This window comes from Micromys minutus, assembly GCF_963924665.1.
Source record: "Micromys minutus genome assembly, chromosome: 10".
Lineage (NCBI taxonomy): Eukaryota > Metazoa > Chordata > Mammalia > Rodentia > Muridae > Micromys > Micromys minutus.
In genome coordinates, this window is record NC_137979.1 from 48,268,757 (window position 1) to 48,277,913 (window position 9,157).

The following is a 9,157-nucleotide window of genomic DNA, read 5'->3' on the forward strand; positions in this document are numbered from 1 at the left end:
CTCCCTTCCTTTCCCTTCCGCAGCTTCACCTGAGGTCGGGGCGTCTGTGCAGGAGCCGTGGGGGGATGCTCAGCATGCCCGGGGGATGACACAACTAAGGTGGCGGGGCTAGGCCGGAGCAAGGCGGCCTGAGCCCCGGGTCCCCAGAGCCCCGGCTTGTTTTCCGGGCGCAGCAGACAGTTGTGAGCCCGGGGGAGCAGCTGATTGGTGCATTTCCTTTGCCTCGGCCTCCGTTCTCGCTCTTCCCCCGCCCCTCCCCACCGGTTCCCTTTGTTTCATTGACTTTTGTGAATGAAACCCCAGGGCCGGGCACGCCCGCCAATCCTCAGACTCGGCTAGCAGAGCTTGAGGGCGGAGTTTCCCAGCCACGAAAGCCAATCAGAATGTAGGGGTTGGCTCCGGGCTTCATTCACTTTTTGGACTTCCATTCATAAAAAAATAAACTCCTTTCGGCCTTAGTTCATTCATAAAGAATTGAGGGAAAAAAAAAAAAAATAAAAAGAGGGAAGCTGAAGACCCGGCAGCTTCTCCACCGTTTCCAGCATGGGCTTTGGGTCTAAGGACCTCTGAGCTCCTCCCGCTGGCGGTAGCACACGCCTCTGTGCATCTATACTTACGTGGGAGTGTGAACACCTCTGTGTGCCCTGGGGGGAGGGGGAGGCAAACGGACTTGTGCGCCCAGAGGAACCATAATAACGAGCACTTATAAAGCGCTCTGTCTCCACGTGCTAATTTCCTTCCCATAACGCGGTGCTGCGGAGCTGTTTCCATTTTACTTTACAAATGAAAATGGAGGAAAGCTAAGAAAGACACCATTGCCCCTTACCTGAAGTAACTCAGCTTGTCAATACTGCGGGGCATTATCTTCTGAGCAGCCCCCTAAACCCATGAGTTTAAGCGAATTAAGCTATGAGGGGAAAAAAATGGATGCATAGGTGGTGCTCAGTAAATGTAAACTGTCTGGAACGGTTTTCTCGAGGGCCTGTGATCTGTGAAGCTGCTTTATCATCCGTTCTCAGCTTTGCAAACAAGAGGCTCAAGGATGTCATCTTACGCCTTACCTGAAGGCAAGCATCCGATGACAAAAAGCAGAAATCCCAAGTGACTTGGCAATCAAAGGACAAGATGGGTTTCTGTTTTGTTCAAGAAGTTGATCTTAGTTTGTCGTTTGCTCATTGGTTCCTTCAGTAAACATCTGCCTTGTCAGACACAGTGCTAGAGGTTAGCAAGTGTGTGTGAGAAAAACTACCTCCCTTGGGGTCTGGGTTGCTCTAGCTGTCATTACAGGGACCCACAGGCCCACGGTACTGCTTTCAAAATTTGTCCATCTAACCAAACACTACAGATGGGGCAAATGGGGGTTCTGAGAAGGAAAGGGTACATACAATCTCTTGCAGCCTGTAAGAGTCAGAGGTGGGACAAAAACATTAACTCCCTGGCACCTGAATTGGGCTCACTCTGCCGAATCAACTCGTCCCCTTTATCTGCCAAACTGTCCTTTAAAGCTCAAACCTGCTGCTGCTCTCCTAGGGAGCCTCCCTTTCATGAGAGCCTGGGTCAGCCATATATACGGTGAGGTTCATTCTCTTTCCTGCTGGAGAAATTCCTATGTACTCCTATGAGCTCTACAGGGCCCAAAGGAGGACTCCTTTCTTGAGCCTCCTTCACACTCAAGAGAGTTGCACAAAATGCCTGTCAGGTGAACAGCTACAATAAAAAAAAAAAAAAACAAAAAAAAAAAACAAAGTGCTGGGGTTTTGTAGGCACCCTGCCCAAGAAAGGAGAGGCAAGCCCAAGCAAATCCCAGCTTGGGGCAGATGAAGCCAGTTTAGGGAGGGGTATGAGTTCCAAGGCCAGGAGAAGTGGGGGAGGAAGGTAGGCAGTTCTAGGAAAAGATCTCTGATGTGGTCTCTGAGGGTTCAGGTGGGTCCCTGAGTGGGCACTGGGTGCTGCAGTTGAGGCCTGTCCAGGGCTGCCTGTCCGATTTTGAGCTCCTCCACTTCTCTGGAGAGCCCTGACTAGTCACGATTTCCTCTCCTTTCCTCAGCTTCCCAGGCCTGGCAGAGACCAAAGAAGCCTACCTCCCTATCTCTGGCTCAACCTACGTACCCAGCAAGAGAACCAACTGCAGCTGCCACACTTGCCCTGGCCTCTGAATAAACACTCAGATTACCATCAGTGACATTTCCAAAGGGAGCACTGGGGCCTCTTCTCCGAGGGGGCCCAAGGTAGTTAGGCAGAGGAAGGAAGAGGGAGGCTGGAGGTGTGGACTGGGACTCTCTGGTGGTGGGTCAAGTGACACTGAAGGACCAGCCTTGTGTGTGTGGTTTTCATCAGTTCCTGCCACCTGCCATCCTCACCCTCATTTTACAAGAGGTGACAATAGAGGCCTACCAGATGAACACTGACTCCAAGTCCCCCTCCCTTCCCACAGATGGAGGGTACTCCGAAAAGAGTTTCTTTAAGGAGCACATGAAGTCTCGTGGAGGACCCGCCCAAACCTGACCTGACCTATATGAGCATCTCTCAGATGCAGGATGCTCATGACTCCATGACTTTTTATGCTTCCTGACTCCACCAATATAGCTCTGGGAGAAGCTGGGCAAGTAAATATTCTTTTCCTCCAGTAGTTTGGGGGGGGCTGGACTCTAACCTGTTTCCTAGGAGTTTAAGTTATAAAATGCAAATGTGGACTTTAGATATGTAAATTTTTATACAAAGGGAGCCCAAAGTTTGCCCTGGGAGCTGGGAGACCTCAGTATGGGCTTGGAAGAAAGAAAGCCTGAATGTAACAGCATGCTGGCCCTGGAGCCATCAAAGAGGCATCCCCCACACAGCTTTTATAACACCTTTTCTTATTTTGCATTATTTATTTTTATTTATGTGTTTGTGTAGGTATGTGTGGGCATTTACAGAGGCCAGAGGCATTGGATTTCCTGAAATTGCAGGTAACAGGCAGTTGTGAGCTGTCTGATGTGGGTAGGGAACAGAACTCAGATCCTCTAGAAAAGCAGCAAGTGCTCTCTAAACTGATGAGCCATCTCTCAGTCCATGTTTTATTGTTGTGCCTGCCTGTCTTCCTTGCTTACTTTCTTTTCTTTTCTTTTCTTTCTTTCTTTCTTTTTTTTTTTTTTTTTGAGACAGGGTCTCTGACCCAGAATTCCTAGGTAGCTGAGGATGGCCTTAAAATGTTGATCCTCCTGCCTCTGTCTACTAACAGCTTAATCTTTTGAAACAGGGTCAGATTCTCGGTCTCCAGGCTGAACTTGTCTTCCTGGAGTGCTGGAATTACAGGTGGGCACACCTGGCCCACGTAGGCTTAGGAGAATGAATGGTAGGGGGTCTGGATTTGGTCCTCAGTGTTGTGTTAGCTAGGGACATTCTGTGGGTAACGTGTGCAGCCTGACTGTTTGCAGGAACAGAGATGTTTTTAGGCTTGGCTTTGGCAGAACTTGAAAAGCAGAGGTCAGGCACTTAAAGAGAGAACTCAGAGGGTGATGTGAAGAGACAGCTAGATACCTAAGGCCAGGGGTGAGATAAATAGGATTCCTTCAGTGTCTCTCAGGCTTTCTCATCAAGGAGAACAAACCAGAGAGCAAGGTCTGGGGTGGGGGCGGGGGAAAGGTTAGATCCAGTCCATAAGCTGGTGATAGGTCAGTACCACTAAACGAACAAACAGAACAGAACCAAACAAAAACTCTGTGACTCTCTTGGACTTCCTTTCATCCTTTTCTCACTGGCCCAGTTTCTCTTTGGCTCCTTCAGGCTGCAGGGGATTCCAGACCCTCCCGCATGCCATGAATGGAGTGTGCACCTCAGGAAACTAATGACCTGCATCTGTGTGTGCTCCAGCGTTCACCTCCCTGAAGAGAGAGTCTATGGCTTTTATCCGGGTCACCACAGAGCAGGTCTGTAATTGCCCATTCCCACTCTTGAGGTTAGAAACATGGCCCTTGGGTCTTTTATCTCCGTGTCTTCAATTTGCTAAGAACAGAGAGAGGATGCGTCGCTATGGCAGACGATGCTTAGAGGGCTGTAAAAGAGCTGCTTCCCTCGTTCCGGTTTGCCTTCCACTAGCCTGAGTGTGTGTGTCAGCCGTGAGTGTTGTCCGTGTCATGCTGTCTCCCCCATACCCCACCTCCACCAACCCCCATCTCCTATTGCTCTGGCAGGTCTGATACTCACTGTGTAGCATCCGGATCTTTCTGACTCCACCTGAGTACTGAGGTCACAGGTGTATACTCTGTCCAGATGAACCCCCTCTTGAGACTCCACTAAACAAGGGCTCTCTAGACATTCAGCAGAAAATATAATGGACCAAAGGAGGGGGATGAATACAGTCTAACCCCATCCTCGGGGCTCTCCGGTGGAGCCTGTTGGTGAGCAGAAGTCCTGCAGATGAGGACTCTGTCCGTCCGGTGCTGATGCAGGGCTTAGGTATCCTCAAGAGCTTCCATAAAATCAAGAGAAGCTCAGATGACTCCTGAGGAGTCAGCCTCCTCTAGTGTGATGTGGTTCCCTGGAGACACCGTATCTCATCTGTGTGGGACAACTGCGGTGTCCTAATGATCAGAGTGATGAGCACAGGACCGGAGCGAGTCTGAGCCAACCCCAAGGAAGGTCTGACCTAGGGACTCTGCAGCAATGGGGGCTCACAATTTGGGGACCTACAATTCATACCTGTAAATCTAGTAAGCGCCTGGGTAAGGCGGCTTAGCAGATAGATGTACTCACTGTCAAGCCTGGGACTTGACCTTGATCCCTAGGACCCACCTGGCTTTTTTTTGTGTGTGTGTGTTTGCATATGTGCACGCACATGTATGGATACCGGTGTATAGGTGACTGCATCTGTGGAGGTCTAAAGTAGAGATGGGTGTTTCCTTGATCACGCTCCGTCTTTTTTACTGGAGCGCTGTCTCTGGCTGAACTTGGAGCTTGCCAGTTTGGCTAGTGTAGCCAGCCAACTTGCCCAGGGGCTCCCCTGGTTTTGCCTCCCTCACTCTGGGATTATAGACAGGCCGCCATGCCCACCTGGCATGTATGGCGGACCTGAATTCTGACCCTTATGCTATGCAGCACGGTCTTTACTCCCTGGGCCATTTATAAAACCCCACATTTTAATATTTTTTAACATTGCTAACTGTATTTACTTACTTATCTGGAGGTACATGCTTACCGCAGCATGCTTATGGAGGATAGCGGAGAGTCGGTAAGCCCGCTTTCCTTCCACCGTGTGGGTCCTGGGTATCAAACTCGGGTTGTCAGGCCCGTGCCAGCGAATGCCTCAGCCTGATGCACTGTCTCACTGGCCCCATTTTAAAATTTGTAAACAGATCAGAATATGAGCTGTGCTCCTTTTCTGTGAAACACTGTCTCACAAGGAAAGGGCAAGAGTGAGCCTGTGCCCAGAGGCCCCAGACCTGTGGCGGCCAGAGAAAAGCAGTTTCTATTTTTAGAAGGTGCTGTGACCCCAGCTTTTCCCATTCACTGCCTTCAGCAGCTCAGGACTCCCTTGAACACGCAAAGCTCTTTTTATTTTTGGCTCTGTCCTGTTTCTCCCTGTGCATTTAGATCTCCACCTCCCTGTTTCTAGGAGAACAGATCGTCCTCCCAGAAAACTGCAGGAGACAAGGCTTTTGCTTGGTTTGTTTGCTTTAAATTCTTTCCCCTTTGGATGGATGGAGAGAGAGAGAGACAGAGACAAACAGACAAATGCTTGCAATCTGAAGGATGAGAATGGAATTAGAGCCAGTTGGCCGGAGTGCAGGATGCTCTCCTTTTTAATTAAGTGTGGACTTGAATTATGAGAGGCCGTGGCTCCTGCTGGGCGGGGCTCTGCTGAGGGAAAGCAGTTTCTCTCCACAAATTAAGCATCTTTTTTCCACTTAGTCCCTCCCCAGCTCCCTGAGAGTGTCTATATTTGTTCTTGTCAGAAATAATGGACAACTATATGCTCAGTCAGCGAAGGTGGGGCTAGGAAACCTCTGGACTGGCAAAACCTGGGGACTATTCCTGGGCACTGCTTTTGGAGGCAATAGTTGTGTGTGTGTGTGTGTGTGTGTGTGTGTGTGTGTGTGTGTGTGTGTGGTGTTCTCATGCCCTTTTTAAACATTAAATAAAAAGTAGTTGAGCCATAGTCTGATGTATCCCAGGCTAGCCTTAACTTAAACCCACAATACAATTGAGGATGACCTTGAATTCCTGACTCTCTTGCCTCTCCATCTTTAGAGTTCTGAGCTTGCAGGCTGCACCACCACACCCAGTTTTTTCTCAGTCCTAGGTATGGATCCCAGGTGCCTCAATCACCTTGTCCATCGAGCTTTGTCTCCTGCTCCAGTTTTTGTTTCCAACGTTTTTGTTTGCTTTGCTTTGCTTCTCCTTGCAACAGAAACTCTTTCTTCTGTTATTTCTAGCCATTAAGAGTCCCAAACTCACCAGGGTTTCTGCTGTAGTTCAAGGAGCTGACTGCAGCTGCCAATTGATTTCCTATTTGTCCCACTGGCCACCCAAGCCTAGATTCATCAGGCAGTTTATAGCAATGGTTGTTGGTTTAAAGTTTGGAGCAGAGCTCATCTCTTGGTCACCCCTTGGGGACCTGGATAGAGAAGATCATCTCAGCACAGGCCAGATGCTGAGAGAACACAATATTCAGCTGAATGGAGATCAGACATTCATGACTTCAATCTGACATTCCAAAATGAGGTGTCCGTAAGTGAGCTTTAAGCCTCACTGTCTTCCTGAACATTTCCAGATGTGTCATCTTGTGTCATTCCCCCTGTGCCCTGCACAGTGGATATGTGGAATTCCACATTATAGCTGAGCACTCGAAAGTTCAGAGAGCAATTAGCCTTGTACCATCTTCAGTGGGAGAGGGGACTCTCTCTTCTCTCATGGAAATTCTCATTTCCAGACCTCCAGGGTCTATGTCTCATCCTCCAAGGTTAGCAATTCTAAGCTGGTAGTAAGGATAGCAGGTTGTTTCTCATTATTTGGTTTATTTTTGAGATAGGGTCTCAAGTACCCTAGGCTGGTCTTGAATTTGGTATATATTGAGGAATGACTCTGAACTTAAAAAAATATTGGTTAAATATTATTCTATCTACCTATCTATCTATCTATCCATCCATCCATCCATCCCTCTCTATCTATCTATCTATCTATCTATCTATCTATCTATCTATCTGTGTATTTGAGACAGGGTTTCTCTGTGTAGCCCTGGCTGTTCTAGACTTGTTTTTTGACCAGGCTGCTCTCGAACTCACTTTCAGAGATCCACTCTGCCTCCTGAGTGCTGGGATTAAAGTCTCATACCACCACACCCATATAAATATTGTGTTTTTAATTTAAACTTATTTTAATGTGTACACCTGCATGCATGCCTTTGCTTCATATGTACACGGTGCCCATGGAGGCTTAAAGAGCTGGAAGACACGAGATTCTCTGGAACTGGAAGTAGCGATGTTATGAACTACTGTGTGGTTACTAAGACCTGAACCCCAGGTCCTGTGGAAGAGCAACGAGTGCTCCCAACTGCTGAAGCATTTCTCTAGCCCTCAGCCTTGAACTTCTGATCCTTCAGTCTCTACTTCCTGAGTGTGCTATTATATAGGCCCAAGTGACAGCCAGTTTCTGCAGCACTGGGGGTCAAACCCTGGGCCTCATGCACACTAGAAAAACCTATCAATTAAGCTGCAACCCTCATCTGGCAATAGCAAATTTTAAACAAAAGAAAAAAAAAAAGACAGAACAAAAAAAAAAAATAGCCCACAGCTTTGTGGTTTAATTTTCTAAATTATTTTTAGAGACAGGATCTTACTATGTTACTCAGTTTGACCTGATTCCCAGTCTTTAGATACCTTGACCCCACCTAACCCTCATCTGCCTGATATTCCCAATTTCTTTTTCCCTTCTACAAATCAGTCTCGATTTTCTGCTAAGAAATATGTTAAGGTCCGGTTAATTGTGTTATCCTCTTAGGGGGTACTTTGATATTTTCTTAAATTGTGCAGCAGACATGAATGGATTCCACGAAGGGAAAGCTGACAGGAAGGGAGAAGCATTTTGCTCTCTCTTAAAAGAAAAATTAAGAGTGTAAAGTATATTTAATTAAAATGATAAATCTGATTTTCAGCTTGGTTTTTACTACTGCTAAGAGGAATCCATTTTATGCATGTTTTGCAGAAGGCTGCTGCCATCACACCAAAGACTAGAGCTACTTTCAGATCCATCTGTCTGTCTGACAGAGAAACTGAGAGGCTCAAGTTGGGGTCCCTGAAGTCCCCATAATGGGAGAACAGCCAGTGTCAACACAACCACAAACATTGCTTCTCTCTGTTGCTTCAGTTCCCTGATGCAACCCAGGGTGGTAATTATTCTTTTAAAGGCTGCCTCTTTCTCGGGGATGTCTAAACAGCTCAGTTGGTCTTGGTTGACTGCATACCTATAGTGCTGTCTGCCATCCTCAGCACCGGGCGCATTGGGCTTGGTGGTACACATCTCTGATCCCAGTATTCCGAAAGGGCAGAAGGTTGGAAAGATCATTAGTTCAAGACCAGCCTCAGATACACGGCAACTTCAAGGCCAGCCTGGATGGCATGGAACTGTCTCGGAAAACTTTGTTTTAAAGTGGTCCCCTCCACCGCTCAGACTTTAGCCCCTCTCAGCCTTCCTCAGGGATGCTAATTTTGCTTTCATGGTTCTCTCTGGCTTCTCTAGACCCCATGGCTTCTCTAGACTCTTGGCTTCTCTAGTCCCGTGGCTTCTCTAGCCCTGTGACTTCTCAGCCTTAGTCCATGACCACTTTCCCACTTTTTCTTCTGTTCTCTTGGTAACCAGACCTTTGCTTTTCTTGTCCTGCAGAGTTGAAAACAGATGCTATTGAGCCTGTTATTTCATATTGTGCTTAGAGTTGCACTTGTAAATCATCTACTGAGTAGGTGAGACATCCATGTGGAACCAAATTGAAAGTCATACAATGGGGTAGACTTTTTCCTGCTTTTGGGAGGTTTTGTTTGTTTGTTTGTTTTAAACCTTTTCTTAATAAACCTACTTGAGGGTTGGAGAGATGGTTCAGCCATTAAGAGCTCTGACTGTCCTTCCAGAGGTTCTGAGTTCAGTTCCTAGCAATCACATGGTGGCTCACAACCATCTGGAATGG